General features: G+C 49.6%; 1 long non-coding RNA gene across 1 annotated transcript; it reads left to right on the plus strand.

The window, feature by feature from the left end:
- The first annotated feature begins 3,476 nt into the window (after positions 1-3,476).
- LOC102555030 (uncharacterized) lies at positions 3,477-14,363 on the plus strand. Its single transcript, XR_005489311.1, has 2 exons — positions 3,477-3,671; positions 13,215-14,363. It is a non-coding gene; the product is annotated as an uncharacterized LOC102555030 (long non-coding RNA).
- The last annotated feature ends 1,757 nt before the right edge of the window (positions 14,364-16,120 follow it).

Below are 16,120 nucleotides of genomic sequence, written 5' to 3' on the forward strand. Positions count from 1 at the left end.
TCAATGGTTGGACAAGATAACAGGAAGCAGAGCTCGCTGAGGCTCAGTAAAAGGGACAGAGCAGCCCCAGACCTGCTTGAGAACCCAGGGAAGGTAGAGCGCCATTATAGCCCAAGGCAGTGGGGCTACCTCTTGACTTCTTGCAGACCAATGACAGCCGCTGTCCCAGGAGCACTGGTGGAGGAACGGAGTGAGAGGGAAACTTAAGGGTGCAAACCTCATTGGCAGAGGACGGGCATTCTGTGGGGAGCATAGGAGGGAAAGCACACAGAAGCTCTGTGAGGGAGATCCAGACCTCAAGCCAGGGTCTGTCCTCCAGGTTACACAGCCTCACGGGGCCCCTGTTTAGTCCCTGGTTGGAGCTCAAATAAAACTAAGAGAGGCAGCAGGGAGCAGGCCACACCTGGATGGGTGAACTGCCGGCAGTGGGCAGAGAGAACCTGAAGGAGAACCAGCAGATCTACAAGACAGGTCAGCTGCCCAGTGAGTGCAGCGGCTGAGGCCTGGTTTAAACCTGATGCCTTCTTAGCCACTGGGATGGTGGGAGTCAGCACTGGGGCTCGCTGGGTGGGAGCCAAGGGGTATCTGGAAGGAGGAAGCAAGTACACTGGGAGGGAAAGAAACAACATCCATCATTTATAATGCCCTGGAGGTGGGCTCTGGGCCTGGTCAGCCCTGTGTTCTTCCATCTACACAACAGGCAGGAAGACAAGAAACTGACCGCACCCTGATGCTAGGACATCACTATTCCTAGTTGTTTGGGGGCCTGCAAATGTGGTGGTGGCTGGCTGTACTGAAGTGATAGATGCCATCAAGGTTTGAGAATACGTGGACTCTTTCCTTCTGGCTTTTCAGATCACCAAGGAACATGGCCTGCAGCCCCAGGATGGGAAGAAGGTTGAAAATAGACCAGGTGTGGTCAAGAGGATGGGCCGCAGGGTCAGGAAATGAGACTGGATAAAACTAGATAGGACTGGATGATACTGGATGGGACTGGATGGAGGGGTCAACTCCTACCTTTTGCTTAGGGTGGCCTGAAGGAAATTGTCCCACTACAGACTCCCCAGTGATACCCACCAAGTATGAATTAATGAGGATGAGGGCCTTGGATGGGAGCATCCAAGAGATTGATTTGATAATTTTGCTGGGATAGCATAGATGGGTTTTATGTGTGAAGGGCAGTTAAGTTTTAAACTATGAACACCTATCACATCTTAAGGACAGTAAGGCATAGAAAACCTTCACAGTAGGTCAGTGTAGATACTCAGAGGAGGCCACCAAGAAGGTCCTAGTGTCGGAATAGCTGACCCTCTTATCTGTCTCCTGGGAGCCACCGGTCCCTGCAGCCTGGTGTTATCTGCTGGGGGAGGGCTGCAGGTTTGAGGATTTAGAAGTTCTATGCAGGACGTCTCGGAGATGGTGGGGAACAGGCCCCTGTTGGTGCCTCATTTCTGAAGCTGAACCCCGACAGTGGACATGTCTGCAAGAAACATGGCGGTGGAGTAGTATGCTTGTCCTCTCTGTCCAGAAAGCATTCCATTTCCTGAATGCTTTGGCCAACCCTGGTATTGGGGTGAGGACGGGATGTGGGGTGTGGAGATCGGCTTCAGTGCTGGGCTCGCGCTGCACTTCCAACGTCTTTGTGGGGGTGACAATTTAGTGTCAACGCACCGATGGAGTTTCCAAGACCCAGACTTGAGAACGCCTCAGGCCTGGGCTTCAGAGAGCTCTGAGGCCTACAGTGGCAGCCTCTGGCATGAGAGTTGTTAATCCACCAGAGGACGAGGTCTGTAGTGGAACTGTTAGGGTAAGGGTACAAGGTCAAAGACGAGCTTTCTAGTTAACGTATGTGGGACTTATTAAAAACTAACTTATTAAAAAAACCCTCCTTATGTTATAGAAGTGATCGTGCTTCCATTTTTATGCTCAGGAAATTGAGGGGGGAGTATGTGAGTGCGTGTGTGGGTGCGTGTGCGTGTGTGTACGGGGTTGCCCTGGGTGGTGAACACACACTCCAGTAAACTCGATGAAGTGTGATCAGTACAAAGGCCCCCCCTAGAGCACGATGGAAGCCTCTAGGCTGTGCCCTAACAAAGCTCTGTGGTTGGTGAACTGGGGCAATGTGTCACAGAGAGGGTCCAGCCACAAGGGGCAGACTGAAAGGGCAGCTACCAAGAGAGGGCAACACACTCTTCCATTAGCAAGAAAGGAGGGGTCCCAGGCTGCCTGGGCTCCTGTGTTGCCTTACTAACTTGGTCCTGACAGCAGTTCCCTAGCCTTTCAAGTGCAAGGAGCCCCAGTGTCAGGGGGTGGGGGTTGGGGGGGGCTGGGTTTCCCCAATGTTTAGTTTCTCTCTTCAATATTTTTCAGTTTAAAACAAACTACTCAGGAATGAGGGCTAATAAAGTCGAAGGAAGGAGCTGGCATTTGCAAGAACATTGCAGGAAGAGTGAGATCAAGGAGACAGGAGGGAACTGCCCAAGGCCTGAGGTGGACAGAGGTGGCCCCTCAGCAAACTGGTAAGCCTCTGACAGGGTGGAGTCTCATGGGGAAGCCACTGGACCTGAGCCTTTGGCCGGTGATTGTGTTTGTGGGAAGGGAAGGGTGGGCTCCTAGGGATTCTAGCTTGGCTCCACCCACCCCTACCTCCTACAGCACTGGCCTCATTATCTATTCTGCTCCACCAGCTGAAGGCCCCTCTGGAATGAAAGCCCTCTCTTGAGTGCTTAGAGAATAAAGCTCTCCACTGCATGGAAGCTAATTTACCTAGGTCGTCGTGTCCTTGGCCGGGTGGGCTGTGTTCAGTGTGGAAAGGACCTTATAAGTGCATAAAGGCTCAGGGAAGGAGCCCCGAGGGCCCCTTTCTCAGGACCCTGCTAACATGGCGTGGCCTGGGTGCTCACCAGAGTAGCCATATGAGCTAGTTAGACAAGGGGCCATTTGTCACCATTCTCGGTTCCCAGGAGAGCACCCTCAAGGCAGCTAGCTCCCTCCTGGCATTTGGGAGCCAAGTTCCCAGCGTCTCCCTCACGGGAGGTGGAGGACCAGCCCCCACGGTGTTACTTTGAGGATCTGGCCAGCTCTCAAAGGCACATCACCCTGTGTGGCAGGTCTGTGTGACTTCTGGTTCCCAGCTCAGTTTGGCCAGGCTCGGGGTTGGGGTGAGGGTGGGCGTGGTGGGGGTTGGGGTGAGGGTGGGCCTCTGAGAGGCAGAACCATGGTTGGGGCCTGGGAGACCAGAGAGAATAGCAGCTGACCCAAAGGGGTCCAAATGCGAAGTGCCTTTTTTAAAAACCGATACATCATTTCCTTTTGGGGTCCCAGTGGTTTACAGACAGGCTAGCGGTCTAGGGTAGTAGCTGACGGAAGGGTGCTCACTGAGTCATTTTATGGGAGTGCCTCAGCGTCAGTCTTTCCATATTGCAATCCAACTTCCTGTTGCTTAGAAATGATTTGACAGAGCCTGTGTAGTGGCCTAGGCTTCCAGCTGCTGGTTGCCACCTTGCCCCCGTCTGGTGGCCGCTGTGGTACATCTTGCTGGCTTGTCCGTTCATTTCCTGCTCCTCCCCCACCTCCCCCAGGAACTTAGAAAGCCAAGGGCAGGTGTTTCTCCTCATTTGCCTTGTTACATTCCACACACCTAAGGCGGTACCTGGCTCCTGTTGACGTGAGTAAGTACTGGTCATGGAAGGGATGAAACCCGGGAGTGGGAGTTGGCGGTGTGTGTTGTCAGAAGTGTGGTTTTCCACTCAGCTTCTTTGTGGTTTTGATAAAAACAATCTAGGAGGGGTCTCAGCGATGATTCTTACTTGCAGACAAGTGGTGCCAGCATTGGCCTTCGCAGGGCACGTTCCCCCCACCTCTGTGCCAGGAGTCCCCAAAAGGCACAGGAATGGCTTCTCCTTCCAAAACTGAGGCCTGTGACAGAACAGCAATCATTTAACCAGTGAAGTATCGCAAGAGAGATACCACCAGGGACCAGCAAGGGGACTCCCTGGGGTGGCCACAAGCAACCTTGGAAGCCAGGAAATCTCCAACATGAGGTCATTGCCCAGCAGGTGACACCCATGTGACATCAGGGGCAGGTGTGAGGCTCTCTTCAATGTGGTGCATTCTTTCTTATGGATTAGGCGACATAGTCACAAGTTCTGGATGTGATGTACCTTTCAGGGGTCACTGTTCAACTCAGCCCTGACACCTAGGTTGCCATGGTTGCAGCTGGGGGCTGTGGCTAGCTCTGTTGTTGGTGACTATTGCACCTGTCCCCTCTGGAATCTGGGATTCCGTGCTCACTGTCATCCCCCTAGCTCTGCCATGTCTGGTGGCTCAGAGCTTCACATGGGAAGGTTACCAGGCTCAGCCAAGAGCAGGCTGTCTAGAGTCGCTGTTCTAGATGTGATTAGCCAGTTTTCCTGAGCAAAATTACCTGATAGTGTATGAGTTCAAGAGATGGGCAGTGTGGCGTTTCCAGGGGGCAGCCATGTGACTTTGAACTGGCGTTTTTGCTCAGGGTCCTCAGAGACAGCAGCCTGGCCCCTGCTCTTGCCCTTGCTCTCGCCTCAGGTTCCTTGTGTCTGCTCTAATACCTCAGGGCTCCTCGCTCAGTTTTAACCGTTAGGTGGGCCTGACAAGGCATTTGGTAACCGGCGCATCTCTATGTAGCCAATAATGACAGCTGTATGGAGAGGAGTGAATCACTTGGCTTCTTTACACAGAGCTCCTCTCAGATTTCGATAATCCACCAGGAAACCAGCTCACCCAGCCTAAAGCCTGGGACCCGTCTCTGTGACAGGGCTAAGTCCTCACTCCCTTTCAGCATCCCATTTCAAGGGATGGGGTAGGGTTTTGCTTTTACTCCTAGATGGTTCTGACAGACCCCACATCCCTCTGAAGCCCTCATCACAGCAAATCCTTTGTTTCTCTCTCTCTCTCTCTCTCTCTCTCTGTCCATCTGTCTGTTTTTGTCTCTTTTTTTTCTGTGTGTCTGTCTCTATGCCTCTCTCTGTCTCTGTGTGTCTGTCTGTCTCCTCTGTCTGTCTGTCTCCTCTGTGTGTCCGTCTATCTCCTCTGGCTGTCTGTCTCCTCTGTCTGTCTGTCTGTCTCCTCTGTGTGTCAGTCTATCTCCTCTGTCTGTCTGTCTCCTCTGTCTGTCTGTCTCTCTCTGTGTGTGTGTGTGTGTGTGTGTGTGTGTGTGTGTGTGTGTGTGTTTTGCTGAGGATCGAGCCTACTGCCATGAACATGCTACACTCCCCACCCAGGATCACTTTTCACTTTCACAAGAGGGAGTTTAAAGCAGAGGCAAGGGTGAGGCTGAGCTTCCTTATCTCCTCCCACACCCACCCCCTTTATTTTTCTTTATGGATTCATCTCCTCTCCCGATTCTCCTTCTGACTCACACACACACACACACACACACACACACACACACACACACACACACACACACACACTGAAGCTGTCATTCACCTCAGAGCACAGCTTAGAAATTCCCCTTTTGTTTTCTATCAGCCGAGAAATGCAGGTTTGCTGGAAAATGCATCTCTCTACCCTTCTTGGGGTTCGTGGGAAAGGCTCCATGCGTATTTTTATCCTGGGCTCTTTCTGGGACAAAACACGAGGCCCCTCTGTGTGTGGAAAAAAGGTAGTCACGAGCTGGTTTTGGAAAGGGTTGAAAACAACAGACACCGTCAGCTTAATCATCTCTGCCAAAAGAGCACCCACTGGGCATTCGACACCGCACTTGGCTTGTCGGGCCGTTACCTTATTTAATCCTGCAACCCGTGAGTCGTATCCCTTATGTACTGTTTCACAGGAAGGAGGCAGCTCTGAAGCAGACCTCCTTCTGTAAGTCACACTCCAGACGCCATCTGCCTGGCACGAGTCTACCCTACTTTCTGTGATGTTTAGCTCTGTCCCTGCCTTCTACACACATCCAGCGAGAGTTAAGGATGCCTGCTTGGATGTGTATATGGCAGGAGGTGCTGGTGAAGGTGCACACACACACACACACACACACACACACACACACACACACACACTCACACACGAGACAGTGAGGATTGGAATCCCAGAAAGCAATGAAGGAGGGACAATTCACTCCACCTACAGAAGTGTGGCCATATCAGACACACCCATGTCTTTAAACATGGAGCAGGCATTGACGGTTTTAGAAGCTGACATCTGGATCCCAGCACCGTGTCCTGTTCTGAACGGTCACAAGCATTATCATGCTCGTGGCTCTGAAAAGAAGCAAGGTTCTCAGGGAAAGCACAAGTCAGGAGGATCTTGGCTGCTCTCTTAAAGAAGAACACTTTCCTGGGGCAGGAGGCAGCAGCTGGAATCCCAGAACCCACTCTGACAACAGCCTGACTGGTGAGCAGGACCTTCCAGAAGCACCTTCTCTCTATTATCCTGTGCCCTCCCTAGGATGGGGCCCGGAAGGAGGGCTTCTGAGTGTTCCCCACACTCCAGGATTCATCTGTCTTTGTTTCTACGTCATCTTGTTCCTGCTCTGAAATGTGGGTGAATGATTAAAAATTTGGCAGGTTAATTAACTTTCCGTATTTTCTTTTCTCTTCCACTTTCCTCCCTCTGTAGGTAGATGACAGGCAGGCTATGATTTATCTGCCCTGCTCTTGTCAGCGTTTCAGTGGTAATTCCTTCAGTCTTGGGCCAGTGATCCGGAGACCTCCATGTCTCTTCCTACATTTCCGTAGTGTTTCTGGAGGTTGGTGCGCGAACCATCTCTCCATGCGGATCCAGCCTGACTTCCAAGGGGCAGTGAGGCGAAACCCCTAGTGTCTGTGACAGCTGACATATTCTGCAGGAGCTGTGGGGTGATTTGTACTAAATGAGATTTATGATCGGTCTTCACGGATTCGGGTTGCCTGGGAGCCCAGGGGAGCCCACACCGACGCGTCTTCCTTAATTAGTGGGAGGGAAAATTCTCACTTGGTCAGGGGAAGCTGGTGAGCCTGGGTGTGAAAGCATTGGAACCACAGACGCCAGTGGATGGGTGGGCAGCTTGTTACCGCCAGGTGCAGTTTGGATGGGTGGTCCGTGCTCTTTGCATGGACAGAAGCTATTCAAACACTCTGATCCTGGCGGAGTCAAACTTGAGAGTGGAATTTTGCTTGTCTTTGAGGTTGTGTTAGTAATCTGTGGCTTCTGTCTACCTGCTAGCCCTTTCACTGTCTTCTTCCTGCTTTTCTTTCTGTCTCTGTGTTTTCCCCTGCCTCTGCCTACCTGCCTGTCCTTTTCTGTGTGTATCTCTGTCATCTGTCTGTCTTTCTGTCTGTACCTCTATATTTCTCCGACTCATTCCATTCCACATCCCAGCTTTGAGCTGCAGCCCTTACTGGCTCTGCACTCCGTCATTATTTGAACTTTTCCTTCTATGTCTCTATCCATAAGAGTGGTAGAACAGTAACGACCCCAGGATGGGTTAAATGCCGTCTTTCCCTGTCAAGAGTCAAGTCTATATCCCAATACCTGGCAAATGGTGACTGTGACCTATATGTGTAAATTGGGTCATCACAGATGTAATATGTTTGGGGCTCATTCTGGATAAGGGTGGGCCCTAAATCCAACGGCTGGTAGCCTCATGAGAATATAAGACAATAAAGAGATGTACAGAGGACCCACGAGATGCAGGCACAGAGAATAACACAGCTCCAAGTCAATGGCGAGGGTGTTACAAAGGGAGGGTCTGCCCTTTCTCTGGGTGAGCAGCCCTGCTGTCAGCCAGAGTCCGGCTTCCATCTTCTTCATAGGGAGAACAAACTCTTCCAGTTCACCTGCCTTTGGTGCTTTGTGGCAGCCCCAGGATGGGCTCCTCATTGTTTCATATACATCGTGGCATGCGGTCACCATGCCATCTATGTAGTGGCCCATGTTGTCAATCATTAGTCCTTAACCTTCCTCTCCAGGATCAATCTCTCTTCCCAGGATCTTAGAGAGAAGAGGTGTAGGATACTGAACTGGGCCTCCTTCTGGCATCCTCTCTGGGCAACTTACTGTAGCAGATCCGGTGCCTAGTCCACACTGGTATCTGGCCATCTAGGTCAGAAAGAACAGCGTTACTTCCAACTCCTGCCTATCTTGCCATTTTTATTGTATAAAGTCCTGAATAATGTGGTTAGCTCTGTAAACCCTTCTCTGGAATGAACTGGATGTGGGTAAATAAATAGGCTATTCATCTCACCAACAACCAGTGCCCCCAAAAGCAAACACTGTGGACCCTGCTGATGCCAGCCTCTTTGTGAAGGGATACTGGGGTACCTTGTAAAGGTGCTCTGAAGGATGGTAGAGGTCATGGTGGGGTCAAGACAACTTACCCAAGGTCCCTATTATCTCTGCAGGGCCTTGGACTTCCTATTACTGGAGTTGTTGGAGCAGAATTCCCAAGGCTCCCCAGACCAGCTGAATTTGAATCTTCCCAGAAGTACATTTCTTATGTTCTTTGAGCTACTGCTGTGTGCTGATTAGTCTCCCCTCCCCTCTCTGCAAACTAGACACAAGCTGTAATTATTTGGGAAGATGAAACCTTTATTGAGATAATGCTTAAGGTTGGCCTATAGGCAAATCTGTGTGGGAGGAGTTTTCTTGATTAAGGATTAGTGTGAGAAGGCCCAGCCTCAGGCTGCTGTTGAAGGTGACAGTCCTGGGCTGAGAGCCCTGGGTTCTATAAGAAAGCAGGCTGGGAAAGCTATGGAGAACAAGGAGCATACCTCTGTGATCTAGGCCCCAGATTCTGTCTTTAGGTTCTTGTCTTGAATTTTTGCCCTGATTTCCCTCAGTGATGGACTACAATCTTTAAGCTAAATAAATTCTCTCCTCACCAAATAGCTTTTGGTCATGTTGTTTATTACAACAGTATAAAGAAAACTAAAACAGGGCATGACCAGGAGAGGTGGACCTTGGATCAAGTAGCTAGAAGCTTCCTGAATTGCCTTTTCATAGGAAAAATGGCCTGATGCTTCCCATGAAGGTTGAGGTCCTAGATTATGCTCCACAGGGACACGTGTACAATTGGTGCCACTTGGAGAGAACTCTAGCTCAGCAGGGCAGTGTCTGTCCTGGAGGGACCTGGACATAGAGCTACAGACTCGTTGGTTATGACTGAGCCCATGATGCACCTTGGGAACGCCCTTCAGCAGGTTGCGAGTTTGAAGAAACCCGTAGATAAAGAATGGATTGAAATGGCACCTCAGTTCTTCCTTCTGAATGTCTGCCTTGTGTGTCTCTGTGTGTCTTGTGTGAACGCTGTTGTTCTTGAGGTCCCAGAGCATCTTTTGCACCAGATCATCTGATTCTTGGAGGACTTCTAATAATCCCCCAAGACCCTATTCCAATATGCCCATGCGGAGACCTGTTCTTGAGCTCCTGCTAGCCCTGGTCCCATCCTACCTTCTCATCCCAACTCTAAACAATCCATTCTGGCCCCATCTAGGTAGCCATTTGGGGATGCTGTCCAATTAGGGGCCTCTGGTAAACTGCACTCAGGGTTTCCTGATACCACCGAAGGTCTTTTCTTCGTCTATAATAGTCTCACCCCTTCCTCCTCTGAATGAGTCCAGTAAAGGGGAGAAGCCACAGACATGGCTAGAAGATAGACCATTCTAACTGAAACAAGAGGAAAAAGAACGAGAGAGAGAGAGAGAGAGAGAGAGAGAGAGACTTGATGCTTTTTCAAACCTAAAAAAAGCCTCCCCAATTCACATACCATAAGGTTTACCCATCCAAAGTGTACAGTCATTATCTGTACTCACAAATGTCACCACTCTAATTACAGAACACTCTCACTACCTAACAAAGAAACCCCTTAGGAGTTACTTCTCACCCTTCCTCAGCCCGGTTACCTTCTAATTATAGCATTACGAGACATCGAGGCAGCGTGCTTTGGCAGAAGACAGTGTGCAATTTAAAACACATTTTACTTCTTGGAGACTTTGAGTTACATAAATCAGCCCAATGTCACAGACTTCTCTAGCATAGCTGGGCTCCTGTATACAATAGTGTCTCGTGCAAACAGGACCCTGAAGTGAGCATCTATTCTACAGGCTGGCTTTCAGAGCACTGCTATAAACACGAGTTCAGGGGTAGCGTTGTTGCGAGGGGCAGAATTTGGGGAGTGAGGACAGACTCTCAGGTTCCAAGTTTTGTCCAGAAGTCTCCAGTGGAAAATCCCTTCGGTTTTGTGGAGGCCAAGTCCCAGATTTAAAACACAAGGGCGTCCCTGAGAAGGACATCTCCTTATTAAGACTGGAACATATTCCAGAGAGAATCTGTGGATAATAACCAACCCTGGAAAACGTCCTCCAATGCGAAGGGGAATCCTCAGTGCTGGGCTGTAGTCATTTGGAAGTGGACTTTCCCCCTTTGTTTCTAACTCGAGTTTCACGGTGCATTCCATTACTAACCAGACCAGCATCAACAACATTCAAGAAGGGCTCTGATCTGCTGCGTTGTCCTGTGATGGTGAAGCTGTCCTTCCATTCTCTACAGAGTGTAAGCCTGTAAACCTCCTGTAAGGGTACAGGGAACACTTGAAAGCACAAGCCTGGCTTTGGAATCCACAGTTTGGTGATGAGGCTGACTTATTTTGTAGGAAGAGCTCCCCCTGAGAACACTGCACGAAGGGGCTTGTCTGCAGGTGTGGTTGGACCCATCAGGGTGGGTGGAGGCTAGGAGGAAGGAGCCATGCAGCTTCCGGTGCAGGGTGGTTGGCTGGAGGGCGAGCACGGAGAACCGCAGCCTGCAGTTAGGTAGTGGGACTCATCAGGTAGAACAGCTAGTGGCAGTTGGGCAGAAATGAGCAGCATATCTGCAACAGCTCACATCCGGAAACAGGTTAGATTTTGCAATTTTCAAGTGTTCCCTGTAAGCCCCACACAGCTCCCACGTTGTTGAAAACCTGGTATCCTGCAGAGCAGAGACAACCTCACAGTCACAGGAGTGATTCTTCTCGAGAGGCTGAAAGCAGCCCTCCCCTGGGCCATGTGAGTGGCTCCACTTATGGCCCTGTGGCAGGATGGGGTTGGCGGTGAGCTCCAGCTGCAGATGTGGGGATTGGTATTCTGTCTAAGCTCCACCCCCCAGGTATCTGGCAACAGCCAGGTATGCTCCGTCCCAAAGGCACGTGGGGATTTAAACTTGCAGGGTGCTATGAGTCTGATGTGTCCCAGAAGCTGTTCTCTCTGTGTGTTCCCAAGATGTCTTCACGTACAACAGCCAGGACTGGAGGTGTTCGTCAGAGGTGGACACCTGACTCCGGCAGCCAGCCATTCAGCATTGAGCTTCAGAATGAGATCGAAATGGATTTGCTGCCCAAACTTCCCGCCACGGCAGTGGCCATGGCTTTCTACTGGAGTTCTTCGAGCAGAGGCTGAGGATGGTTGTTAGATCGATGGTCCAGCAGTGTGCATTAGACGCACAGAGCACACGGGAATGGCTGGAATGTATCCTGAGGGCGGGGCAAGCTGCTGCTCTCAGAGAATAACACTGAACCTTACAGGGTGTCTCCCCCAAAATACGACTAGAGAGGAAGCAGCTTGGCCCATCCGGAATGTTGACCTTCAACAAGACAACATATCTGGACTCTGTTCATTGTCATGCTGGCCCAAAACAAATGGAGGAATGGGCTCTGTTCTTCAATACACGGAACAACAAAAAAATTAGATTCATGTAGGGACAAAAGCCTAGAAAAGTATCTGACCTCCCAGGGCCTCGCTGTGTTCTTGTTGGTTACTCTCAACTTCAATGTAGTCAAGGACTCTCAGTAAAAGTGAGTCACCCTCTCACATGGAAACAGAGAAACAAACTCAAGTTCACGTGGCAGCTCTGGCTTAATAGGTTGGGGAGAGCCTGGATGCAGTAGCTTTTATAAGTCCACAGATGATGCTGGTGTACACATCTGTTGGAAAATCATGTCCCTGGTGATGTCACACAGGCTTCTTTCAAAAGACAGGCCCTTCAGATAGCTTCCAGATCACCCCAGAGGTTCAGGAAAACAGCCATGAAGTGGTTGATTCGGCACTGTGGTCATGCATTTTCCTCTCTGAGTCACCGTAGTGTCCTGTACACCATTAGGGGCACAACCCAGATTCGAGGCTTCCAACTTCATCCCCTGGAGGGCAGTTTGACTGAAGTGGTTACAGAGAAGTGGAAAATAGCCAGAGGTAGGGAAGGGTTGTGACAAGTGGGATGGATTTCAAAGAAGTCTGTCTGAAGGGGCAGAACGGCCGCTGGTTGCTCTGGTCTCCGAGTGCCGATTCAGGAGCCTCCATAGATCTCATAACCTGAACCTGGGTTTGTTTAAGTCAAACCATTTCCAGGAAGCCTCAGCTTGATCCAGGGATGTGCTCTCGTCTGTTAAACAGACAAGACTCAACTTGTTCAAAAACAGTGAGTTAAAGTCCGGCGCATTTTGAGGCTTTTTTTCCTAATATTTTCCTGAGCTGTTAATACCTTGTTTCTTCTGGGGTTTTATTGCATTCTTTGAATGAAGGGTCTTTGCAGGGACAAGCAAGTTAAGGATCTCCAATGCCTGGTGACCTTACAAGAGAAACGGGAGACAGAAATGGCGTGTGATCTTGAAGGGTAGAGGTTGGTATGAAGCACCCAGGAGTATAAGGAACGTAGGAACATTTTTCCTAGTACCTTTGTGGAGGCCATCCCCTACATGCATCTTTCTGAAGACTTGTGTCCTTCCAAAGCATAAGGCTTCCTGATGTTAGATGCCACACACACACACACACACACACACACACACACACACACACACACCGCTAATGAGGGAGCTGTAAGCATAGAGGCTGGGATCTTAGAGGATGGAGAGGGCAAATGGGGAATAGGGATGCCTAGACTGGGCCACAGACCCACTCAGCACCCACCATCTCCTTTCTTAAATCCACATCGCTTCCATCCAGATCCTGGAGTTCAGCTGGGGTTCTGCTCTGTCAACTCAAGTGGCAGGAGGAGTCAGTTGAGATGTCCCATTCCAACCCCTACTCCCATCACTGTCCTCACAAGAGTCAAGCCCTGTACTTCCACATCAACAAAACCCCTCATCTGGCTTCTGTGCTGGACCCAAAGCCAATAGCTTTAGGGTGCCTGTCCTTTGATCACCTGCTTTGACATTCTCTCTGTCCAAACTCACAAGTCCAGGCTGCTCTGGTCCATCAATTTCAACCGCTATCTCAACTTAATTGTAGGTCTGGACCGCACGCCTCCATATGGCCTACACCAAGACTTCCTACTTCCCTCCTGAAATCCCTTCTGTGAAGAGAGATTTATCAAGACGATGTGAGGCACCTGTGAGTTCTGGCAGCGCATCCCTGTGGCTTTCCCATGCTCCTGCCTCATGCGTACTGAAGTAAACTCTGAGACGTGATTGATGCCAGTGACCCCTTCCCCACAGGATGGACTTCAGCACTCCAATACCGCTAACAACATATCATTAGCATTCCTGAGAGTGATAATTCTAGCTGTATCCTGAGTGAATTCTCACGGTGACTGCGACTGTGTCTACAGCAGAATCCTCATTTCCAGAGATGTTTGGGTTATGCGTCTGTCAGGGTTTATTTCCTAACCTACAAAGCCGACACTCCCGGGGAAGGTATCTTCTTTTGATATTGCTTTTGATAGAAAGTCGGACTTATACTATTTCCAAAGAAATATAAAAAGGCAGGCAATTCATGATTTCAAGGATAGCAGATCCGTGGCTACCTTGTTTTTAAAATCCCTTGATCAGTTTCATGATGACCTTTTGTGGATGGGATCCTGGAGAATTCTCTGCCTTTTTGGTGGTATTCAGGGAGTGTTGGTTCCAACAAGATGAATCAACATTGGCCTCCTTGTGTCCTGCCCTATCCCCCTCCCTCCCTCCCATGCAGCAATGGCACTCCAAATTTTATTTTTTTTATGCTGGTTAGACACATTCCCTTCACCTCCCTTCCCATCCACCATAATAGAATGCTCTAGCCATGTGCCTTGATGTCGAAGGTCAGACGGGACACACCTGTTGGACACATCAGTCTTGCCAAATACGAACCACAGAGGAAAACGAAGAAGACAGATAGCAAACTGTTCCCTGGTATAAGGAAGGGCTGTCTTAGCTTCAGACTGAGAGGTCAAGGAACTCGTCATTGGAAGCTAAGCAGTCCTTCACAAGAATGTGTGCTTGAGTGTCAGATATGGTACATCCATTCGGAGGCGACACAGCTATGAGCCATGGGGGCGGGGGGACACCGCAAGACCCAAAATAATAATTTCACTGTGAATCACGGGAAGCTTCGCTCTCGAAATAAAATCTTCCCAGCCGTGATGTCATATAATTACTAATTAAAGCAATTATGTCCTCATGTTGTAATGTTCTAAAAATGTTATTGTTACAGCCCTAAAGCTGATGGAATTCACCAGATCGCCCTGGGATGACAGCAGGGTTCTGAGCTCAACAGTCAAAATTGGCTCTCGAGGCAAAGTGCCATCAACACATGCCGGATTCCCTCAGGGTGGAGGGGGTGGTTGTTGGATGGAACAGGTTGACACACAGTCCCTCTCTCCCTTGCTGAGTCCTGTCTCTCACTTGCTCCTCAAGCCCAGAGCCCTTTGTTCACATTCCTACTTTGTTTCCCTCCATCTTTGAAAATCTCACCCATGTTTGATGAATGTGGGCGGGTTATGTATCATCAGCTTTCCTGGATGGTTAAGATGGTCTATCTTTGGCTCCAGTTCTCTCTCTCTCTCTCTCTCTCTCTCTCTCTCTCTCTCTCTCTCTCTCTGTATGTGTGTACCTGAATGTGTACACCTGTGTGTGCATGTATACAGATGCACATGTGTGTATGTGTGTACCTGCATGTGTACACCTGTGTGTGCACATATACAGATTTACATATGAATGTGTATGGAGGTCCACATGAGGTGACATTCTTCAAGGGCCTTCCACCTCTTTTTTTTTTTTTTTGAGACAGGGTCTCTCTCACTGGTCTGACATTTGCCAAGTAGACTAGGCCAACTGCAGGCGTGTACCACCACACTTGACTTTTGTTTACATGGGTTCTGGGCTTTGAATTTGGGTGGAGGCAATCCCTAGACTGAGCCATCTCTTAGCTTGCTGCTTTGATTTTGAATGGAAGCCTATAGGGCCTCCTGGGCTTAGGTAGGGCCTGGCCTTTACACTCTGAAGTAGAGTGGGACAGAAGAAAAATTGAATGGAGGGTTTAGGGATAGATGCCATGCTGGAGAAAGATCTAGAAGAAATAGTTGAGAACTACATGGAATTGATAAATGTTCCCCTATGCCGCCCCTCTCCAACCACCCATCAGGATGACAAATGGATCAACCACCCTCTTCCTGCAGAGGGGCAGGCTCCTCCCCACTGAACCCTGGGTTGGGCTGGGCTGAGGTTGAGCTCCAAAATAATGTGCGGTTTTTACTGCCGACTTCTTGCAAAGTGTTATATGTATTCATAAGGGCAGACCATGTGAGCAGTGCAACCTGTGCTCATAATTCTTCTGAGGTATCTGTTCTCCAAATATTGTTTTATCCAGGGGGCGCCACCTCCAAACACTTGTAGCAACTTCCAAAAGGGCGGGGTTGTTAGATCTCAGTAGAAAGCAGGAATTGAGGCTTCGTGCTGCCAACACACCTGGTCTGCTGCTCTGTTTGCCTCTTCTTCTCACAGTGCTTGATAGGCTGTCTCAGAGAGCGGCCAGCCATTTGCTTATCCTGAAGCATGGAGCCTTCTGACTGTCCCATCCCCAACTACATGCTTGGAACTTTCTGTCAAATAACAGCTTTAATGGGCTCGACACAGATATTCAGGCAGAATAAAACTCGAGATACCTGTTAGAGGTGATGAAGGTTTGCTATATAAAGCCAGATAGATAGTAAATACTGTAGCTGTGGGAGCCATAGAACACTGTTACAGCTTTTAAACTGTGTCACCGGTGATGCCTGAATGACTGTATCTGTGTTCCAATAAAGCTTCATTTACAAAAAGTTGGTCGGTGCGCTTGTTCAAGGCTGCGGTTTGCACTAAGTGTTGGATTGAGAATCAGAGGCTGACCATAAATGTTCAGGGCCCAGAATCTAGCAAAGTCTACATGATGAAACTGCA

This window comes from Rattus norvegicus, chromosome 9 (assembly GCF_036323735.1).
Source record: "Rattus norvegicus strain BN/NHsdMcwi chromosome 9, GRCr8, whole genome shotgun sequence".
NCBI classification, from domain to species: domain Eukaryota; kingdom Metazoa; phylum Chordata; class Mammalia; order Rodentia; family Muridae; genus Rattus; species Rattus norvegicus.